The following is a 21,163-nucleotide window of genomic DNA, read 5'->3' on the forward strand; positions in this document are numbered from 1 at the left end:
AGCTAGACATGTTTATGGTCGAGAAATGCCACGTGATGTTAGTGAAACAATAGTGACAATCACTGAATCACAGTGCAGCATTCAAACAAAAGCATGCAAGCAAGCAAAAAATAAAAAACAGGTTTGGTACTGCCGGTTAAAAGATGAAAAAAAAATATATATATATATATAAAAAATTTGACTAAGATGAACTTTGTATAACTCGCCAAAAGCACTCTTTCAAACATTTTCAACAATGTATTTTATTTTGAATAACTTATATGTCTTGAAATAAAATAACTTTATTTTAAGACACATTTTACCTTGTCCTTTTTTAGAAATATTTATTTTAAGAAACGTTATTTTAGGTATTTCTGAAAATAAAATAAAATTCTATATTTCTAAAATCATTTTTTTTTAAATAAAACAAAATTACATTTCCTAGCCTACAATCAAATAAAAATAAATATTTCTAAAATAAATAAATAAATTATACAATAAAATAAAATAAAATAAAAAATACATTTCATATTAGCTTCATTAGCTTCATTAGATTTCATTCAAGATGGTACATTACACAAGTCCTTTTTTGTACTCATGGAAAAGCAAACCAGCTCATACAAGACCTCCTTCTCAACAGGACCTGGGGACTGAACTTGGCTGAAGAGCAAGGCACAGCAGGAGGGAATCTTCCTTTACCATTTAAACATGCCTGAACAAGATGACATGTTTGTCTGTTTGTGAGAAACAGGACATTTTGTTGTCTCATAGGTATGTGCCTTAAAACATGAAGCAAAGCTGGTCATGCTGTAACACACACAATCCCTGCCTGCTCACCCTGAACCAGACCAGGCCTGCCGCACAAAGCCAAGTACGCAAGCCAAGGTCTTTAGAAGAGACTGAGTTAGTCAGACCACCATGATGGGGCCAGCATTTGGAGTAATGAAAACTTACTATAACTGATAATAACGGCAGCATCGTCCATTCAGAATATGGTATCACTTAATTATAGGCAGTCCTGTTTGTCTTTTATCTATTTTAATTCATGTTTTTTTTTTACATTGCATTGCATTGCATTGTTGCATAGACATTATATTTTCTAAGATTTTCTGTTGTGACTCAAGGAAGAGAGGAAAGGCAAATGAAATGGCGGTGAGCAAATGATCACCATTTAAATGTTATTAAATTTCATAATTTCCTCATTACTATGTCATTCTAACAAATACATGTTTGTACAATACCATGTCTTAAACAGGCACAGTCTGCTACACTGAAAGTAAAATCTCATGTGACACAATCATAGTCAGTCAGGACATTTAATGTTTGACATACAGTTATGTGGAGCAGGACTTGGGACCAATGAGATTGCACTGTGGGCGGGGCTACCCAGTGTGATGATGCAGAAATACAGTATGAGCCTAGTTATAAACAAAATGTCCTGCACCTCATCGAGGCTGGTTAAAACAAAACCTCTAAACTCCACGGGGAGAAAAACGACAACAATTCATTGTGTTATCAATGTAGTCCATCGCATCTGGAAACAGTGTTAACAATGCCTTTCCTTTTTTCTGCTGAGAGCAGTGCTGTTAGGAGACTGGAAAATAGGTCATCACTTGTCATTGGGCAGAAAGCAAGAGGTTGCTCCCCAAAGTCCCAAGTGGATCACAAGATTTAATTTATGTTCATTTAATTAGAGAAGGAATAAACCAAATTGTGGAAGGAAGTGGATTAAATAAAAGCGGGATTTGACAAAATTCTTAAGCAGACCTTTGGGAAACATGCAAACACGTTGGAGACTTTTTAATGGACAAGCATGCCAAAGACCTAATTCTCAACAACTTGCATTGCAGATGCTTGGAGTGAAAACTCAGAAAATGGCCTTATTTTGAAGAACTAGAACAGCCGGTGCTGACACTCCAGGGGACATCAGCAATGAGTTTCACCAGCACAGATTCTGGGTCAGAAGCAACCCAGTTCTGCATCTATATCAGAAGTCAGGAGAAAGACACAGAACTTTTGCATAGACCTGAACCTGGAGACATTTAGTGAAGGTGAGGTAAACACCATAACTGTACTTACCACAGCACATTTTATACATGCACATACATGTCAAACCTGGGATGGCTATGCAACAAACATGCAATCATGAGAGACAAGAAGACTCCTGATAGTCCTTATGCTTTCAGTATAAAAGGGAATTAATTAAAAGGCCTTTTATATTTAACTCTCACTTGGTTTTTCCATAACTATTATTCAAATCATTATTACAGTATAAATCACAAATTAAGTCTTAGACTAGGAAGCTTGTAAAACAGTGTCTTGACATAATTCTGACCTAAATTTCAATCTAAGAACTGATTCAATATAAGGTCTGAATACTTTTGCTAGTCACTGTATCCAGATCAGACCTATCCAGGATTCACAAAGAGACTTTAGAAAGTTTGACAGAGTATCCTATTCAACACGGAAATTAATAGTTGAAGAATTAATAAAAATGTAGTTTTGTAGTTATTTTTTCAGCCTCATGTCTTTTGAATACTGTTTAACTTTCTTACTTTTGTGACACACAAAATAATTTAATTATTATATCAGAATGTTCAGCGAAAGTGAATTGGCACAATGGCCATCCATGCGGTTAATAAAAACTAAAATGATTATTTATCATAATTCACATATAGCTGAAACAAGATAAATATATTCAATAGGGATGCATGATAAATCGACTGTTAATTTTTACGGTTACCGTTATCGATCCGATAAGAACATTTGGTTGATGGCTATATTGAAAGTTTAGAGACAATTGATGCGCACTGTTCGCCATGATCGTTTTCAATTGCTTGAAATTTGGCAGTAATTACTTCAAAAAGGAAAATACAGTTACATGCAACATGTGCAGGGCAAATCTGTCATATATGCTACATAAAATTATAATGAGAACATGTATTGTAGAATAATGTGGAATCTTTGTTTCCAATGTTTTAGTGCGTTGAATTCTTTTTTCTTTTTCTTTTTTAGTTGCGATGTTTCAGCACATTGTTACGAGACAAGGACATCCACAACAAAAGTTACATATTCTGTTTGGCACATAACTTACTTCGAGTTCACGTGTGCATTTGCATATTTTTGTACATAATATATAAGTTTTAAAATTATGCTTATGTTGTGTAAATAACGGATTAATCTCAATCTTCCTTCAGTTAAATAAGCTGCTAGCAAAGCACTTCAGTTTTCCAGATTTCATTCAGCTATTTGGCTTCAGCGCATGCAGCTCAACAGCAATCCACAACATTAATAACTGTAATTGGGAATGTCATATACATAACATTATAAAGAGAGCACTACTGTAATAAAAAATGTGAATTTGGGTGTATTTGCTGTGTTTCAGCGTGTTGTTACAGGAAATTCCAAGAGCACATACACATTCTTTCTGACTATACCACATAAGTTAGTTCAAGTTCACTTGTGCATTTGCATATTTTTGTCCATATAGAAGTTGTAATCTTATCTTTATGTTGTATAAATATCTAATTACCAATTTCCCATATAGCCTAATTAATCCACTAACAAAATGCTTCAGGTTACCAGTGTTTATTCAGCTCTTCACCTACAGCACACGAGGCTCAAACAGCAATGCTGCTATTTGGTATTAATTTAAGAATTATTAATAATAACCACCATTTTTATTTGTATCTTTATGTTTATTTTTTTCATCAGAGAGAATTGAGAAATGACATAGACATGCAAGTTAAAGGGCAGAAAAACACCCTCTATTTCAGGCAGAACTTGAACAAACTACAACAGGTAAAGCTGTCAGCTGTGTGGATATTGGCAATATCATTAACAATTCTCGTTTATAATCATTAGGTATATGCTGTGTTCTGTCTCGTGAACAAGTGAACAAGAACTCAGTTCAAGTGGCAAGTAATCCATTCAATCTTTCTCTTTATTACTATAGTACTGTCATGATTCTCCCTTCATGTCCTGACTTTTCTCTAGTCTTGAGGCAGGATCATGACAGACCCGTGTTTTGTGTACAAGCAAATAGCCTTGTCTTTGGGCCATGTGCTTGTGTTGTCTCGTTCCCTTGCCCCGCCCCCTTGTTATCCTAGTCTTGTCGTGATTGCCTTATCTGTGCCACCTGTTGTGTCTTTATTAGTTCCCCTATTTAGATCCCCTAGTGTGCTCTGTCTTTTGTCGGTTCATTGTTCCACACCGTGACTGTTCCTACTTGTTTCTACAGATGTGATTGTTTCTACAGATGTGATTGTTTCTACAGATGTGATTGTTTCTACAGATGTGATTGTTTCTACAGATGTGATTGTTTCTACAGATGTGATTGTTTCTACAGATGTGTCTCTATATGTTTCTGTATCCTTGAAGAAGTCTTTGTATTACCGTGAGTGTTTATTTGTAGTTAGTGTTCTAGTGTTTTGAGTCTTTGTTTATCGTGTCAACCTAGTCCTGTTAAGTTATTTTGAATCTGCCCTAGTCCTTGTTTTCCCCCTCGTGGGTTTTGTTTTCCCCTTTTTGTGTTTAATAAACCCTTCGTGTTGTGATTCCTGTCTGCATTTGAGTTCCTCCTTGCCAAACCCTGACAGAATGAACCGACCAAACAAGAACTCAGCAGACAGGATGTCCTCCACCCCACAACACCAGTTGGAGTTTCGCCAGCAATGCTGGATGTCGTCCCCCACTGACAGGAAGAGGGTCACCCTCCCATATTCGTCAGAAGGCAAGTGGATCCTTCGCAACTATGCCCAGCTGTGGGAGAAGTTCTCCCAGGAGGAGCCGCAGGTTTCCCCCCAGAGGTCCCCACCAACGACCCAGCTGCCAGTGATCCCAGAAGGTCATCTCCTGGCAGTTATTACACTGGGGGAACAGGCAGATCCCTCCCAGAGTCCTGAGGTGCCTTCCACAGCCATCAGTCTCCCCAGGAAGCGAGGGAGACCATTTTCGTGGGAGTCAGCTTCGGAATCGTCGGCGTCAGAGTCTGCCCTGCCTGAGACCGAACTCCCCCAACCTGTCTCTGACCCAGCTGTGACCTCTGCACCGCGGCCAAGGAGGAAGAAGGGGTCTTCCGGTCCTGCGCCTCTGTCTCCTCCTGAGTTGGCGAGGCCTCCTGAGGTGACCCTTGACCCCCGAACCGGCGACTAGGAGAACTGTTTCCAAGTCCGCAGTCGTGAGGGCAGAGGAGAGGGCCGCGGCCGACTCTGCAGCAGAAGCATTACTTCAGTCTGTCTCATCTCGTAAGGACATGCCTGTTGTGATTGCTGCCAGAACTGTCTAATTATTTGTCTCGTCTTGTTCAGATCCTTCAAGTCCCTACCAGTCCTGTCTTGTCCCCAGAGATCCCGAGCCAGCCGCAGTTAGTGCAGTTCCTGACCCAGTTTCTGTCTCCACTGATGTTGTCCCGTGTCCCGTTGATATAGTCCCATGTCCTGTTGATGTCGTCGAGTGTCCAGCAGGTGTCTCCCCGTGTCCAGCAGATGTTGTCCCATGTCCTGCGACTTCTCTTGTCATGTCCTCTGTCAGTTGTCCTGAGTCCACTCCCCACCCTAGACCACCCAGACCGGCCCGAACCCCCCCGTCGTCAGCCTTCGTCCCGTCCTTCTAAGACTTCTGTTCCCCATGAACTTTGTTGTCCCGCCTCCTCCCCTTCCTTGTTTTTTTTTTTTTTTTTTTTTTTTTTGTCACCCTAACCCTGTCGTAGTGTATTCTTGTTTGCCTTTGTTGTTATTTGTCATGTCTTGTTGGTTTTTGTCTCTGTCCCAGTCTGTCATGTCCCGCGTTTGATGTTCCCTTGAGGAGCGTCTGGAAGCCGCTCCTTAAGGGAGGGGGTTCTGTCATGATTCTGCCTTCATGTCCTGACTTTTCTCTAGTCTTGAGGCAGGATCATGACAGACCCGTGTTTTGTGTACAAGCACATGGCCTTGTCTTTGGGCCATGTGCTTGTGTTGTCTCATTCCCTTGCCCCGCCCCCCCCCCCCCTTGTTATCCTAGTCTTGTCGTGATTGCCTTTTCTGTGCCACCTGTTGTGTCTTGATTAGTTCCCCTATTTAGATCCCCTAGTGTGCTCTGTCTTTTGTCGGTTCATTGTTCCACACCGTGACTGTTCCTACTTGTGAGTGTTCCACATATGTGATTGTTTCTACAGATGTCTCTATATGTTTCTGTATCCTTGAAGTCTTTGTATTACCGTGAGTGTTTATTTGTAGTTAGTGTTCTAATGTTTTGAGTCTTTGATTATCGTGTCAACCTAGTCCTGTTAAGTTATTTTGAATCTGCCCTAGTCCTCGTTTTCCCCCTCGTGGGATTGGTTTTCCCCTTTTTGTGTTTAATAAACCCTTCGTGTTGTGATTCCTGTCTGCATTTGAGTTCCTCCTTGCCAAACCCTGACAAGTACATAATGAAAATTAATTAACATCAAAAGGTAGGCTATTTTATAAGAGCCTACAGTACAATTTACTGAAATGTCTCATGTAAAAGCTCATTCAGTGTTTCAAACTGCAAAAATTGTGTCAAGCTTGTAAACATTGCAACGTAATATACATTTACCTCAGAATAACCATTCGATGTCATAAAAATTAACTATAAAGAGGAGCAATTTGGTATATTTATGTGCTATTGCATTTTAATATTTTTAATTAACCTGCTGTCTATGATTCAACTTCTTTAAAATTGCATTTTATCAATTGAGAAAAACAGACTGAAAGTGTGAAAAATGCGCTCTTAAAAAAAGTGCTTAAGTTCTCCACAGAACCATTTTGGGTTCCACAAAGAACCATTCAGTCAAAGGTTCTTTAAAGAACCATCTCTTTCTAATTTTTTTTATCATCTTTAGAACCTTCTTTCGACACAAATAACCCTTTATGAAACACCATAAGACTCTATATTTCAAGTTGGAAAAGACATTTAGTTCCCACTTTAAGTGGACCTTGGTTCCCAGGTCATCTACAAGATGGATTAAAGTGCTGATAAAGTCAAGAAAAGATTAGACATAAACATGATAGAATGATTGAAATGTTAAAATATAAATAATAGTAATAATAAAATTATATGATTTGGAAAATAGTCATAAAGACAGCGGTTATGCTGCTTTCAAGGTGATTTGAAAGGTGATTTTGATGCTTCAAAGCCCCTGGTCACTATTAGCTTGAATTGCATGGAATGACATGAGTGTGAGTAAATGACCTTTAAAGTTGGAAACACTTTTCCACATCACCATAAAACATTCTTTGAGTTAAGGAAACATCAATGACAATTCACAAGCCCTTTGGTGACCTTGTAAGCCTCTTTCCTTTTAAAACGTCCCTTTAACATCCTTAACGAGCTCTAAATACTGAGATCCTCTCTAATACTGCAGCTTCTCAGAAAAGACACCTGGAGACACAAACATTTCGATAAAGTCAGAAATAGTAATACTTACTTCATATCTTTTGAAACCTTCCCTGATGCACAGAGTTTGTCTCTGCTTCTACCCCACACAATTTAACACTGGATGTTTTTTTTATTTTCCACCCACATTAGTCATTAAAGACAACGCTCCTGATGTTCTTTTTTTCCTGCAGCGATACAATTGTTTGAGCCCAGCCACTATCTGCAAATCTGGAGCATCAGCTGTTCTCTGGCTCCAAATCAAGCCACATCATAGAAATGACAGGGCAGGTAACAAAAGAAGGTGTATGACTAGCATCATGTTAAAACCAGAAATGTGTCTTCTCTGATGAATAGAAAGATTCCCAGACAGGATGATGATGGAATCTAACGAGCACTCAGTTACCAGAGAACAAAATACTTAATTGAAGTTGTTTCAGTGGTTCTGACACAGGGAATGGAATGAAAGCGTCTGGCGAACTGTGGTCTGTGAAGAAGACTTGTAGCTTTTCCTTCAATGATTCAGTCATTAGAGAACGAACAAAACATCACTTCACAAACACATCCGTTCACCCTCAAAGAGTTAACCCTCCAAAAAAATGGAGGAAATTCAGGGAAATTCTGTTAGTATTTACTTACTCTCAAGTCATTTCACACCTGAATTTCATTTAAAACATAAGTGAATCATAATTATGATGAAAATGGAGACTGGGGTTGTTAAGCTCCAAAATGTATATGTATATGTGTATATATATATATATATATATATATATATATATATATATATATATATATATATATATATATATATATATATTAGTGCTGTCAAAATTAGCGCGTTAACGCATTCGATTAATTTGAAATATTTAACGCGTTAAAAAAAAATAACGCAATTAACGCGGTTGCAGTTTTTTTTATTTCCAGTTGTGGCCTATGTGTGTTCAACGTGCAAATAAATATGGATAAGACCAAGGAAGGACTTTTAGACGGAAAGTTTCAGTATAAAACTCTGCCGGATTACTCTTCAGTCTGCCACAAGAAACATTACTCTTCATTCAGTCTGCCACAAGAAACAGCAACATTAAAATCATGAACTCAAATGTCATTGTTTAAAAAAACAACAACAATGACTGTAACAGTGCGTAAATCAGACCTTTCTGTAACGCTAACGTTAATAAGCTTAAACGAAAATAAAGAAATAATTGTGTAGCGGAGTATTTTTTGTGCACAGTGCCGCGAACTGTCAATCACTCCTGTACGCGTGCATCACTGTCCTCCTCGCAGCTGCAGCAACTTGCGCTCTCTCTCTTCATCAAGCTTTAAAACAAAAAGGGGAAAAAAAGATCATATTGTCTTTGTGCATAGGCTATAGATTAATTAGATAAATGAATATCTAAATTTGTGCCTTGCCGTCTACAGTATTTTTTTATAACTTAGAAAAAAGATGCTGCAGCCAATGAACAGCCAGCGGGGGCTGCAGGACGACTCAACCTCCGCAGACAGTTTTTAATGTTTATCAGACAATAAATACTCAAGATTTTGCTTTAGTATAACTCACAACGAGTTTCACACACCTTCTCCGGCCACGTTGAGTTGTTGACACTTAACAGTGGGAAAAGCGACACATGCGCTATTCACTTGTGTAACTTAAGGGTGAATGGGTAATGTAGTTTCTGCTCTGGGTGGGATGAATTAGGAAGCTTGCATTGTGAAGGGCGCTCTGAAAATCGGCAAAAAGATTAAAACCTCTATTAAAACAGATGTCCAAATGAGCGAACCGGTACGCTACAAGCACGTTCTGGGCGCACAGAGAGGTGGCGGTACGCTCAAGAGCTATATTTGGAAGTGGCGGTACTGAGTACTGGTGCGTACCGGCCCACTTAAAGCACTGGCAATGACTATACTTTGGAATTTTTTTGCATTCCACTTAGAATTCAACATGGAAATCATTTTTGTTTTTTATTGGCATTGATTGTTTTGAAATTCAAATGGTACTTACATGCCTGTGTTTTTATTTCTGTAATAAATATGGCTTTCAAGCCAACAGTTAATTTGGAGGATATTGATGGTTTATTGCAGGTATGTTGTTTACATGAGAAAATCTGTGTTACAAGTTAAACAAAAATTCCAATAAACAATCATATTTTGAATTTAAATAGTTTCTTTGTCTTGAGTTTACATTAATTATTTACATTTTACATTTACATATCCAAAAAGTTTCAGTCTTTTAATTGCGATTAATCGCGATTAATCGCGATTAATTTTAAAAAATTGTGCGATTAATTAGTTAATTTTTTTTAATCGATTGACAGCACTAATATATATATATATATATATTAAAAAGTGGTCAATATAAAAATGGTGTGCTACACATCGAAAAAAAATAACAGTGCTATCCGTTACCAGACTAATATTTTTGCTATACTTTTGCGCACATGGTCATTCAGAAAGATATCTCAAAAATGTCATAATTCAATCATTCATCTAATCTACAGCCCTATGGAAAAAGTCATATTTTACATGAGTTTATATGAGTTTGCCATTTCAACTGAAAGTGCAGAGCATGCTATGTAATAAACTAAATAATGGCAAGAAAACATGTTATGCTACTGATTTTTCTTCACAGGCTGGATGAAAAACCATACAGCACAACCAGTCTAGTCTGATTTACGGGCTAAAAACTCTTAGGAAATATAAAGAAATAATTTGAAAAGATTTCCAAACTCATCTGTTAAATGAATAGCAATTGAACTGTAGATTTTGGTCTTTTTTCATTAATATTTTAATACATTTAGATAACTTACAGCAATAGTTTATAGAAAAATCTCTAAGCGAAATGGGTGCGTACAGTTGGAAGCATGCTTGAAATGATGCCTCGGCAACTAACAAAAAGTAAAAGCTAATTTAAAATATGAACAAATACTACAATAGTGGACATTGTAACTAAACATTATTACAACTATACCCATTACCTAAATTAATCAGAATCAAATTGGGAATCAGAATGTTTCAAGAAATGTTCATTAACATCCAGACCCAACAAGATTTTAAGTTACATTTTGGTCTGTTCTTCGGACAAAGCTAGAGTGGCCAGGATATTCCTTAAAGGGGGGGTGAAATGCTATTTCATGCATACTGAGTGTTTTACACTGTTAAAGAGTTGGATTCCCATGCTAAACATGGACAAAGTTTAAAAAATTAAGTTGTACGTTTGAAGGAGTATTTCTGTTCCAAAAATACTCCTTCCCGTTTGTCACAAGTTTCAGAAAGTTTTTTTCGAGTATGGCTCTGTGTGACGTTAGATGGAGCGGAATTTCCTTATATGGGTCCTGAGGGCACGTCTGCCGGAAGAGCGCGCTCCCGTATAGCAGAGCACTGAGAGCACAACAGACATTCACTGATCAGAGCGAGAGCGTCGCGAAATGTCACAAAAGAAGTGTGTTTTTGGTTGCCAGGGCAAGACAACCCTGCACAGATTACCCAAAAAAAAAAAACAGCATTAAGGGACCAGTGGATGGAGTTTATTTTTACAGAGCATCAACGGAGTTGTGCAAGTGTTTGTGTTTGTTCCCTGCATTTCGAAGATGCTTGTTTTACAAACAAGGCCCAGTTTGACGCCGGATTTGCACAGCGTTTATTTCTTAAGGATAATGCAATCCCAACGAAAAAGGGTCACGATCGTGTGTTGGAACCGCAGGCGGTGAGTAAAACTGCTTCAAATATCTCTGTGTTGTTAACTTAGCTATCGGCGTGTAAGCACATCAAGTAAACAACATGGGATGTTGTCATCAAACTGCACTTTCCACATGTACAGTTAAAAAAAAAAAAAAAGACGACAAAGTGGAACTTAGTCATTTTCCAAACCCGCTAAGCAAATATATACAGTTTCAATACATACTACATAGAGACGTCGTTGCTGATGCTGCTCTTGTTAAATTTCAGCCTCTGGATCTGATTCTGGATCATAAATATACGTTGAATCTGACTGTTAGTCATGGTTTGTTTTGGATGATGGTTTTTCCCTCACGGTAATGTCACAGCTTCCAAACGCTCTCAACGCAAAAGCCTACTGGCGCTCGTGATTCTTTAGCTCCGCCCACATGTCACGCCTCCAGCCGGTCGTGTTTTTCCGGGAAAAATCGGTACAGACTATCTTTCTCTTATGAAAAACTAAAGTCCCATAAAACTAAAGACTTTTTGGAGTTATGAAGAATGCAGTACTACTCTATAGGTACTCAAGATTAACAGGATATTGAGTGAAAACGAGCATTTCACCCCCCCCCCCTTTAAAAATTCACGTTTTTATCGGAAAAACACGAGGGTGTTTAAATAACAGAATAAGAATTTCTTTCATTTACAGTGCACTTGACTTGCACAAGAAGCTCACTGTGGAAGGAATGCTAACCAAGTAACTTTACGACTCAGGTGTCGCCAACAGGCTGTCTGCGTTAATCATACCTGTATAATAAACACGTTCCTGTCCTCTGCACCCATTCTCAGCCTCTTCACATCTCAAACATTTCGAGGGGGCCAGAGAACCCCTCAGCCACACTTCACCTCCTTAAAGAGTCGTAAGGGAGGATGGCGCAGACGCTACAGTTTGTTTTGGCCGTTGGCCTTGTTTTATCTGTCCAGCCCCTGCAGTGTTGGGACAGAGGAAGAACCATGTCTGTTTGTCTCTCAGATTACAGGGCACTGAGGACGGTAACATCAGCGCTGTAGAGAGAGCATACACCATCATTGAAACCACAGGCCCAAACACAGACACTGCTGGACATCCCTACAACAAATCAAACTATGGCAGGTCACACTGCAGGAAACTATCAAACAAGGAAATCTGGTTGTCGTAAACAACTGTATTCATACAAATGCTGAGCTCACAAAAGAGCAACAAAAAAAAACACTGTTTATTTACACAAAATTTTAAGCCCACATATGTATGTTTTCCATACGAAGAAAAACATTTGTGGCAGCAATTTAAAAAAAAAAGTGCACATTTCTTAAGGGTGTGAGGCACTTGGTTTAAAGTTACTGAAATATTTACTTTACCAGGAAACCACTGAATTCTGAGAATTGCTGAGTTATTTAAAGGATATAAAAAATGCATTTTTTAAAGGTGACCACCTGACAACACCTAGTCTATGTATAAACACCAGTTTCCATAGAACTTGTTGATAAGTCCTGTGAGCCACCTCTACAAACCACTCAACTTTATATGATAACATCGATAATAAATCCCAAAGGAATGGATTTAAGCATCCACTAAATACCATTATATTTTTTACCATTACAATGTGAAGCTGTAAAGCCCAAAATGACAATAAAAATTATGAGAACAATTATTTTACAATTATTTTTGTAAATAAAATTAAGCCTCACAATGCTGCTTTTAAATCCCCATTCATATCCATGTTCCTCGATTTAACTGCTATTTTTTTTTTAAGAGGGACCATATGATTTTTTTTTATCAATATTATAACACAGATGTTGTCAGTTGAGCTTAACTTGTATCGAACAGCAATAATTCTTTACCTTTAAGAGAGCTCTTTTTGAGAACCTGATTGTATTTTGTAGGACACGCACAATTTATTTTATGTCTCGGTAAGTGTTAATAAAACACCAACCAACCATCCAGGTTCGCAATATCCTGGGAGCAAAGTTGTGGAATGCACCAGCAACCCTCAATGAATTAAGAAATCTACAACTATTCAAAAGCACCCTGAGGATGACCTGCTCCTTGACCCTGGAGGAATAAAGAAGGTCATGGGGCCTCCAAGAGGAGAAAGACCTCATGGCTCTGAGGGAAGGCCACTGATTTTACCTCAGCAACACCTCTCAGCTTGAACGCAAGTATGCTAAAAAGCTTCAAGTCAAACTTTAGGAAAAATCCACCAAAAATGACAATTCTGTCATCGGTTACTCCTGTCGTTCCAAACTCGAATTTCTTTGGAACACAAATAATAAAATATAATAATAAGATAATAATAGCATTTTCATTTTAAGTGAACTATCCCTTCAACTCACCAAGCCTGAATACAGAAAGTGATTGTGCAAAAGGTTTTAGTGTTTAATTCTGCAACAAATTTTGGTTGCCTGGAAAATGGCTTTGCAGAGACCATAGAGAAAAGTAAGAGCTCAGGCAGGTTTAATCCTCCACTAAACAACCATGAAGAGCATGTACAATCATAATGTTTGCAAAGTAGGGTTTAGAGCAAAAGCATGGACAAACACAAAAGAAAAACAAGCAGAATGAAAGTGAAGCACGGAAGAGATCAAAAGTAATTAGAGTCACCCTATTATTCACATAATCTTCTTTGAGCCGAGATGAAGGACAGCTTGAGGATACAAACTGAAACAGGATTACACCTGACTGAGTGGCGAAAAGACAATAAGATCTCATATTACAAGCAAACACAAAAATCGTGGCTGACAACAGAACACACAAATCTCTGATTCAAAACTGCTGAAGGTATAGATGCAGAACAGTTGGTCCAGAATGCAGTAAACAGGAGTGGCATGGTGAGATGCAGGGCCTCTGGAAATAAATGATGCAAAGTGAAGCCATTGTCTGATCCAAGTGAACCACACCACTCAGAGAATTGGACATTCAAACGGTCACACAGACTCATTGTTAAGGGCAAGTTGAGCAGGGTCCTGTCTCACAAGGTCTGGCCGGAGCTGCAAGCCTCGTAGAGCATTGCCATGCTGTGACCTCTCTCGAGCCTCATTAAAGACCTCATCCAATTCTGTAAAATACTCAAGAGACTCAAGTTGAATGCAATACATTTCCAATGAAAGCTGAGGTTGAATACTGAGCACTGAGGAGGTGCACCTCAGCTGTGGATTAATATAAAGAGATTTGATGCAAAGCATCTTCTGAAATGAAGTATCCTTGCATTCTTCATAAAGGTTGTAGTTCTTGAATGTTTGCCCAGGTTAAATGTCATAAGATGGAGAACATAAAGATGGGAAGGGGAATAGAAAGTGCTGAAGGCTTAAAGCATACTGGTTTTGATGCAAAGCAGTGCATAAAAAATTACAGAGAACACTTCAATGCTAATGACAGCTAAAAGTGACAGTAAAGACATTTATAACAAAACAAAAGATTTATTTTGCAAATAACTTTGAACTTTACATTCATGAAACTATCCTGGAAAAAAGTCTCACCGCTTGCACAAAAAATATGAATAAATAAGAAATGTTTCTTGAGCACCAAATTAGCATATTAAAATGATTTCTGGAGGATCACATGACAGTGAAGACTGGAGTAATGGCTCCTAAACAATTAATATTAAATCGTAATAATATTTCACATTTTTTATTGTATTTATAGTCAAATAAATGCAGCATTGGTGAGAAGAAAAGCCTTATTTCAAAAACATAACCAACCCAAACTTTTTAAATATCGTTTTTATATATGGCAACACTGATCTCAGTAATGCTTTGTTTATAAGAGTAGTCTAGTGTGATGTGCTGTGCTGGTGTGGGGTAACCCCAGCTGTCCCGGGACCACCCTTTCACCAGCGGAAACAATTACGACTCCCAGTGGTGTCTCGGCTTTCTCCACATTAACAAACATGAGTTGTGGAGGCAGCATCAGCTGCAGTAATCTGACTGGCCAGCTGGTGTAACCCTATGCCTAATTAATTACCCAGACACCCCACACATACCATTCAACTGCATCCGGGCACGTGGCTCTGCAAAAGAGGCAGTTTGTTGATAGCACAGTCAGACAAAAGACAACACATGCCACATACACACACACACACCCACAAAGGAATACCTCCATAAACATAAAGGACAGAAGACAGCTTTAACATTATCACTCAGTGCCCACTTCCCAGCCTGATCTCACACCTACATACACAATACAGCACGAAAAGAAAGTCAGACCTTTCACCATGTGGTTAATAAGGGTACACATGAGTGGCACTGCTTCTAACCTGTCTGGACTAAAGGGCAGTACAGCTAGAACAAATGTACTATGTCAGTGGCAAACACTGTGCAAAGCAATGGAAAGCACTCATTCTCTTTAAAAAAAAAAAAACTTTTCACCGAAAATGTAACTACTGAATGATCATTGAGAGTTCTCAGCATAGCATTAAACATCTTCACTACTGCAAAAGCACAAAACAAACAAAGAAAGACAAACACATTCATGTTTAAGTCCAAGGACTAGCTGGTAAAATCTTTTTCTACAGAGTGAAACTTGAATGAAATACATTTCTACAAAAATGAAACTTCTGTCATAATTTATTCACCCTCACGTCTCTCCAAACCTGTGTGCCTTTTTTCTTTTTAAAGAATGTTGGCAAACAGTTTTGGTAACCATTGACTTCCACTGTAAGGAGAAAAAAAAAAAACACTGCAACATTCCTCAAAATATCTTCTTTTATGTTCCACAGAATAAATAAAGTCACAAGTTTGGAAAGACATGAGGGTGAGTAAATGACAGAAAGTAAAGTTATAGGTGAACTGTCCCTTTACGGGACAAAGCGGATTTCTGTGAGAGCATGTGAGAGTTGCAAAAGACCCCAAAACTTGTACACAGAGTTGGAGATCACAAAATAATGCATGTTGACCTACACTAGGTCTTAAAAGTATAACTTAAAATAACACGACAAAATAATACAATAATTTCAAGTTACAAAGTCATAAAATGCAAGCAAGGCTTTTATATGTTAGGGAAAATCATGCGAAACAGTCATTGATCACCATGCCTTATACCGAGGGCACATATGCTCAGTCTGAGGGGAATACAAGTCAAGTCAAGTGCAGAAATCCATCACTCATGATTCCCCGCGGTGCCCACAGGGTATATTTCCCTAGTAGTAGAGAACTAGCCGAGACTGATGAAAATGTGGGGTGACAGGGGCTTTCTAACTCAAGAGAACTGAGGATACCAGTATGCAGCTATCTGCTGATGGATAAATAAGAAAGACCTAGTCAGCACTAAGTGTGGAAATCAGGCTGCTATCTATTGTTTGCTCTCTCTTTCACTAATCAAGTGTTCAAGTATTTAGCACTTGATTGGTGAAAGAGAGACCAAACAATGGACTAGATAGTAGCCTCATTTCCACATTACAGCATTATCAACTAGATGGGATTGGTGGGATTTTACAGCCATAAATAAATCTCATCAGTCACATCAGTCTCATGTCATCCCAGATGCACTAATCTGCATTTGACTTTTTTCTTGAGATGAACACATAGATTTAGAAAAGTAATCCATCTCAGTGCGAGCACATATAATGTAAGTCAATAGTAAACTAAATGGTGATGCTTCAAAACTGCCCAAGTAGATAAATCATGTCTTTTATATCAAACCATCAGTGTCTTCTGAAGCAAACGATATGGTATGTTTAAGGAAAATACTAAAATTTTCAACATTTTTTAACTATAAATCATCGCTTCCGCCCAACTGTCATCAGCACATTCATGAGAGTGTTCTGAAGCTAAAGAAAGTCATACAGTATACATCTGGGACAGCATGAGGGTGAATAAATGATGACAGAATTCCATACAGAAAAACAAAAACAGACTAAGTTAGGAAAATACCAACAACAATCCAACAGAAAATATCACAAAACAGCTAAACACAAATATAGATTCGCAAGTTCACCTGCCTATCCACTCTTGATGGTTAATGTTAAACAAACTTGGCTTGCTGTCCTCGACAAAGGCTCGAACCCGAGGCTTGAGCTCCGTTCAACCCTCCATTGCAGCACTACATAGAAGGAGAATAACAGAGATAGAGCAAGAGATGGAGAGGTGGAGGGACGTCGGAGGAATTGCTAGAATTATTTAATGATACAACTCATTTAGAATTAAAACTTGATAACCATGTATGCATATTAGGTCATTTTAATCGAACTTAGGATTGGTGGTGGTGTTTTTTGGTCATTCAGTGTTTCTGTAAAAAAAAAAAAAATAGGGAAACAAACTAACATAAATATTAATTCATAACACATAATACGAATTCTACTAATAAGAACAATATGAAACACACTAAGGGCTAAGGAGCTACTGGATTTCTGAACATTAATCAGGCTGTGTGCATTCGCTCGAACTGATTTGCTGAAATCAGAACAGATGAGCGCCAGCCAATGAGACATTAAACAACATTTAGTCACCAGAATGAAGATTTAGTCACATAGGCGAGTGATTTAATTGCAATGTAGAGGGTTGCCCAAGGATCCAGGGCCCAGTAGGGGTCCTCAAGATGACTTAAAAAGAAGTTATATTAATAGCACACTCCAACTTTTTTAATCTGGAATAAATAATGATGTAGCATATAAAAAAATAAATTAAAAAAAAACACATATGCCTAAAGTATTTATCAAGAAAATGCTTTTTGTAAGTGCCGTTATATATATATACTGTATATATGTGTGTGTGTGTGTGTGTGTGTGCTCTTGTTTTTGTGACATATCAGGAAACAACTCTGTATAATGACATGGGTATGACACAGGTATTACAAGAAGAGGGTGACTTATGATGACATAACCCATGTCCCCATTTTTCAAAACGCTTATAAATCATACAGAATGAGTTTTTTTTTTTTTCAGAAAGTAAAAATGCACAAAGTTTCCTGTGAGGGTTAGGTTTAGGTGTAGGGTTGGTGAAGGGCGATAGAATATACAGTTTCTACAGTATAAAAACCATTGCGCCTATGGGATGTCCCCACTTTTCACAAAAACAAACGTGTGTACCTTACTGTGCAAAAGTCTTATGCCATTAGTATTTTATTTCCATAAAAAAACAAGGTTTTCCATTAATTGTAATAATCCAGTGGTTGTTGCATGCACAAGGAGTCTGACAACAGTCAGTGCTCCATACAGAGATATGATCTCAACATCACCCAGTCCATCTGGTATGACATGAAGAATCAGATAAAACGGAGACAGATTAAATCCAGAAGAACTGTGGCAGCCTTGAAGTGGCTTAAAACTTTTTCTTAAAACCCTCAGGAACACTAGAAGGGGGTTTGGAACATTGTCTTGGACACTTGAGTGCCTTGGATTTGGGGAGGTTAAGAAGCACTGCAGTAACTTTTTTGTTGTTGTTTTTAACTCTTGGTGAAACTGTTGGGAAGCCGGTTACATGATCGCGCGCAGGCTGTGCTTGAGCACGAGGGGTATGACACAATAGGTAGCATTATTTGTCAGAACACCGGCTTCATTATTCAAGAGGAAAGAACATCACATACAAATAAGATGCAAATCGTTCGTTCATTTTAAACCGCGAGGCTAAATACTGAATAAATTAAAATAAAAGCATATGCGAAAAGTGTGACAAACTGTTTGTTTCGCATTAGTTTTGCCGGTCTGTGCGATTTACCGCACATACCATCATCAGTCAGCATTACCCTTCCGTACTCTGATCGGACAGCGGTTAACACACTTCTCAGGTCACAACATAATCCATTGGCGCGCAGTACACACATTCATCCAGAATGGCAGCTGAGGCTGTTCTTACCTCGTGCGTGGTCTCATCCTTCATTCAAACTCCACTGTTTTGTTTGGGTGAACTGGGTAAATGAATGTGCTTGATCTCAGCATTGCACAGACCCTATAACGAGGTGACGTCATCATTTCCCCCCCACTCGACCAGCGAGCGAGTGCGCATGATCACACAAGGTAGATGTAGTGATGTCTAACGGGAGATGTAGTGCAGGTTTACGTCAGGTACAACGAGTTTCCTTATAAGGTGTACTTATATATTCATAAGATATATAAAAAAATGTAAAGTAACGTGTAATATCTAAGCCTTCATAAGAAAAAAAATACTGAAATAAAAACAAATTCAGAATAATTATTTTATATGAAAAACTGTTGCTACATACACACACACACACACACACACACACACACACACACACACACACACACACACACACACACACACACATTATATTAGTCTATTAAATACACTTTTTTTAATAAAATAATTATTCTGAATTGGTTTTTATCTCAGTATTTATTTCTTTTTTATTTTGAAGGCTGTTAAGATATAAATTATTAGGTTTTTGAAATTATACAGATAATGAGGAAAACGATGGCATATTCCCTAATGAGAAAGTCTTGCCTTGAAACAATCTCACAGGTTTTTTTTTTTTTTTTTTTTTTTTTTGCATTACCATTTCTTGACATTTGGCTATAATGAAGAACGCTAATTATATTTTTGTCAAATGTACACAAAACAGGAGTGTCATATGTGAGTAAGCTGAACACACTGGGTCTTGAGACATCATCTTGACTTACTCCTTTGGCAAATAACAGTGTAGGTATAAATAAACATTCTATGATACTTAAACTACAACATCATTTGTTAACAGGCCCCAGTCACTGCTTACATCACTTTATGATTGATCTTTATAAGAAGGAATAATACTGTTACTGCCGTAGCCAAAGAGGAAGGCATGCTGTCCTTCTCATATGAAATATTACGATTAGTAGTCAACTGATATGGGTTTTTCAATGATCGATTTTTAAACATATATATTCTGAATATTTGGTTACGTCCTTGTGAATGTATATATGACCACAGCTCAGTAAATTTTAAGAGTTAACAAGCTCTTTTTTTGTCATTGCTTATTAAATTACACCTCTCTTCCTTCACTGGCTGTTTCTTAACTACAACATTACCTTGTTTATAATGGCTTCCCTTCCTGCTGCTCCATATTAAATTAAGGGGTGTGTAGATTTTTTTATTTCATTTTATTCATTTATTTTTTTTCCGCTGGAAGGAGCTGTTGTTCCACGGGGGATGTCCAGGTCATATGATGCTACAGGGTGAATTACTGGATGCTAAAAGAAGATTCACTCTTTCACATGCATTGTACAAAGCAGATGCTTGTGGCTCTTTCATATTGTTCACAGTCTGGTGTGTAAGTAATGTGACACTTTGAATTGTTTTTCTCATATTCTGTGTTCTTTATGGCCAGGAGGATAATGGCTCCCAGACATACAGGCACCCTGAGCTTCAGCGCATCCAGCCTTTGTACATTCAGGACATGATAAAGCCATGAAGACGACACGTGGGAGCCAGGGGTTTTCCACATATTAAAGGAGGACACAGTGGAGACAGTGAATGTCTTCAATTTTTTTTCTTAAATACCAACATTAAAGGAGAGCCCTAGTAAAAAAAGTTCAATGAGAGATTTTATCAGGCTTTTGGTTCATGGGGAATTTGTCAGAGACAATGCAAACATGCATTTATTTTGCATTTCATTATTATTTTTTCCAACATGAGGATGAGATAACTACAGTAATTATAGCCATTACCGGTATATATATATATATATATATATATATATATTTCATCAAGGCTCTCATATATATATATATATATATATATATATATATATATATATATATATATATATATATATATATATATATATATATATATATATATATATATATATAGTTACATTTTATTTATCTTATTTACAATCAGTGCCAATTAAATAACTATTTTACTTTAAATTTGAATAAATTCAATCAAACCAATTTTTATTATAAATGCCACCTTTATGCTTTTATGCCATTATTTATTGTGAAATAACAGATCATTTTCCTGTAATGACATCTAGTGAATGATGAGCATTTCTGCACATGTGCTGATGACCTGAATTCCTACTCCTATACAACGATTTCAAGCTTTAACACATTAATTTACATGCTATCTAATTGCATGTTTTGACATATGTTTTTATATGAGGATTGATCCTCTTAGTTTCAAAAGTATCCATACATCAGGAAGGATCCACTCAACTGTTCTAAACAGCTGGCTGTGAATGCATGTT

At 37.6% G+C, this 21,163-nt stretch overlaps 1 protein-coding gene across 1 annotated transcript in view; it reads right to left on the reverse strand.

Annotated features, from left to right (window-relative positions):
• The window catches only part of LOC127938683 (disheveled-associated activator of morphogenesis 1), a 79,230-nt gene extending 60,250 nt beyond the window's left edge, over window positions 1-18,980 (reverse strand). Inside the window, exon 1 of the mRNA XM_052535489.1 lies at window positions 18,832-18,980. The gene's annotated coding sequence lies outside the window, so the exon portion shown is untranslated. The remainder of the gene's footprint in view (window positions 1-18,831) is intronic.
• Window positions 18,981-21,163: the final 2,183 nt, after the last annotated feature.

This window comes from Carassius gibelio, chromosome A20, assembly GCF_023724105.1.
Source record: "Carassius gibelio isolate Cgi1373 ecotype wild population from Czech Republic chromosome A20, carGib1.2-hapl.c, whole genome shotgun sequence".
NCBI classification, from domain to species: Eukaryota; Metazoa; Chordata; class Actinopteri; order Cypriniformes; family Cyprinidae; genus Carassius; species Carassius gibelio.